This window comes from Littorina saxatilis, linkage group LG9, assembly GCF_037325665.1.
Source record: "Littorina saxatilis isolate snail1 linkage group LG9, US_GU_Lsax_2.0, whole genome shotgun sequence".
NCBI classification, from domain to species: domain Eukaryota; kingdom Metazoa; phylum Mollusca; class Gastropoda; order Littorinimorpha; family Littorinidae; genus Littorina; species Littorina saxatilis.
Window position 1 is genome coordinate 49,065,653 of NC_090253.1, and position 3,608 is coordinate 49,069,260.

Genomic DNA, 3,608 nt, shown 5'->3' on the forward strand with positions numbered 1-3,608 from the left:
GTATATAGACCATATTCAGCTCCGCTGTTTTCGAGATGCATACATACAATTTCGATTTGGTATTTCACCCATAAACACTCACAAATGCCGCTATCGAACCGACGTTGTACCGGGCCTTTTGATTTGCCCTGTATGCAGAGAGGACGTGGAAGACGAGAAACATGTATTGTTTGTATGCAAAGGATATTGTGATTATAGACTTGATGTCAAAATACTAAGAGAAAAAAACCCAGAGTGAAGATGCGAACAGTATTATACGTGTTATGTCTGTAGATAAAGGAGATTCAGTGGTGCATGTGGCCAGATTCTTATATCGTGTTTTTCAAAAAAGAAAAAGTTTTTTGGACTAGCTACCCAATGTGGAACAGGTGAACGAGACGGCGATGGTTATACATAGTTTGTGCCGTTGAATGTTAGAGCAGGTTTGATTGCAAATAATGTATGCCGGTGTAGTACACCTGTGTTGATATTGTACCTATTCAAATTGTTGATTTATGCGCTGGAAATGTTTGTAGGTTAGAAAGAGAGAGGGAGAGAGAGAGAGAGAGAGAGAGAGAGAGAGAGAGAAAGAGAAAGAGAGAGAGAGAGAGAGAGTTTGTGCCGTGGAACGATAGAGCATGATTGAAAGCCGATAATGTATGTTAGCACTGTAAACTTATTTGTCGTTACACCTATCCATATTGTTAATTCATGCGCTGGATATGTATTTAGGTTTAAGAGAAAGAGAGGGAGAGAGAGAGAGTGAGAGCGTGCGTGCGTTCGTGGGAGTATATATATGTTAGAGAGAAAGAGATAAAACCGGGTGATTGTCCATAAATACAAACACACGGCATGTATTACTGACACACCCCCCCCCCCCCTCCCCGTTGAAATGAACCTTGTGTGTTTAATCAATAAGTATAAGTTACAGCTCCGTCCATCCATGGTATCGCCTGATATTTTGTCGAGACTGGGTCAATGAATATGATGACGTCACTCGAGGCTCTGCCGAGAGTGACGTCATTATATTCTTTCACCCCGTCGAGACAAAATATCACGCGATACCATGGATGGACGGAGCTGTAACGTATATATGGCATGACCAAAGTAAAGAGAATTTGTCATGGGATGTGGAAACAAATCATTGCAAATTCACCATGGGCAATCAACCCAAGCCTAGAAGTTGTAGAACTATATGTGACCCTCCACGACGAAATGAGTCGCATGTCACATTTTCATGATTTTCATATTTTTACATTTTCATAAAGAGTTTTTTATGCTCTATCCAGTGGTGAAACCCGTTTTAGAAAAGAGCGAACACTGTTTGAGTTATAAGCCTGTGACTAAGGTGACCCTCACGCTGTTACCATACACTCTCCGGACTTATATCAAGCCTAGCGCAGAACCGCGCGAGGTGACATGCGACTCATTTCGTGGTGGAGGGTCACAATTATTTTGTTTCAGTCTTGGCAGGGCCAGTTTTGTCCAGTTCCGGAAAAGACATCATGAATTCATTCACCCTGCCGAGTCGAAAAAAACAATTCCATGGATGAAAACGTACAAGCTTTAAATATTATCCCGTGACGCATCAAAGCTAAATTTTGTTTTGAAATGTCATTACAACGTACAGATAACTTATAACGACATAATCGCCTTCACAAGACGGGAAAAACGCACACTTTGTTTTTCGTCTGCTACAAATCTAGTCTTGTTGGTTGACGGAGAGATTAAAGCTTCAATCGTACCTTCATCAACAGGAATAAATGCTCAATCCGCTGTCAGTTCGCAACTGAACCTTGTTTTTTTTCTTTAACTTTTTGGTTAACATTGAAACGGCACTCCAAAAGAGTGTTTCAGCTGTTTCAAGACACAGGCTTAGCTCCTTCTTTTGAGTTGCTTTTCAGTCTAAAATGACACCGGAAGCGAACAAATTGTCGCGTATACTGTCGTCACAAAAAGACGTCATGACAAAGTTACACGCAAAGCGAAAGAGACTTTGACGTCATTTACTTTTGTTTGGAATTTTCCGTCTGTTCCTAGCTTGTCAGTGAAGACCTGACGTGAGTAAGCTTACCCTTTGCAGCTGTGAAATAATCAGTCTTGTGTCTCGGTCGTGTAGGTACAGAGTTTGCTTCTGCAATCATTGTGTTCGTGTTGATGACGGCTTCATAAGATTTCCATTTTCTTGTTTCTGCGGCTGCGCAAGTTATTTTGCCTAGGTCATGGCCGAACTTTAGGCCTACGGAGAAATATCGCTGGATATTTTCTCCCTAGATTAACAGAGACAAAGAAGGGAAGTCATGCTGTATAATGTCTTACGTCTCTCTCTCTCTCTCTCTCTCTCTCTCTCTCTCTCTCTCTCTCTCTCTCTCTCTCTCTCTCTCTCTCTCTCTCTCTCTCTCTCTCTCTCTCTCTCTCCCTCGCTCTCTCTCTCTCTCTCTTACAGAAAAAAACATGTCGTGTAAGACGAAATTACTACATTTAGTCAAGCTGTAGAACTCACAGAATGAAACTGAACGTACTGCATTTTTTCACAATGACCGTAGTCCGCCGCTCGTGCAAAAGGCAGTGAAATTAACGAGCCTGTTTAGCGCGGTAGTGGTTTGCTGCATAGCACGCTTTTCTGTACCTCTCTTCGTTTAAACTTTCTGAGCGTGTTTTTAATCCAAACATATCATAATATGTTTTTGGAATCAGGAACCGACGAGGAATAAGATGAAATTGTTTTATTAGCAAGCTCTTTGTGTTGGTTGCTTTATTGTTTGAGCTAAATTTAAGGTTTTATTTTTTTTGTTTAAGAATTAAGTGGTTTTTTTTTATGTAATATGTTTTTGGGTTTTTTTCATAGTGAGTTAGATAACAGGTGTTCTTGGTTTTCTTTTGTCCAGGTCTTTGCAAAATGCGAAAAGTGACTGGCACTTACTCATGCATTATTTTTGTAATTCTTTTAACAAGACCATGTTTCGACAGCCCAGACGGGGAGGACCCTTGATAGCTCACAGGGTATATAATGTTTACCGCCGTGTTTTTAAAGAATCCTTTCAAATTTGCTATTCCAAAAGTACCCTATGACATGACTCGAGTGGCAAAGAACATTCTCTGCAATTCCTGTCTCAGTCCGTGCAGCTGTGTCGGATCCTATCGTCATCATACAAACATACACACAGACACACAAGAACCAGGTATAAGAGTTAGATTATGAAAGAACCATGTGAACCAGGGATTTTGTTCGTATGTACATCAGATACTACAGTATTTGTGACCCTCCACCACGAAATGAGTCGCATGTCACCTCGCGCGGTTCTGCGCTAGGCTTGATATAAGTCCGGAGAGTGTCTGGTAACAGTGTGAGGGTCACCTTAGTCACAGGCTTATAACACAAACAGTGTTCGCTCTTTTCTGAAGCGGTTTTCACCACTGGATAGAGCATATAATATTCTTTAGGAAAATGTAAAAGTATGAAAATCATGCAAATGTGACATGCGACTCATTCCGTGGTGGAGGGTCACATTTCTGCTTTTTGAAAAGCTATATTTCAAAAACAAAACTAGAGATTTGAATTTTGACCACTTTTCCCCCTTTCTGTTACCAGTACTGAAGAACAACTCACATACAATTGTATGTACTTT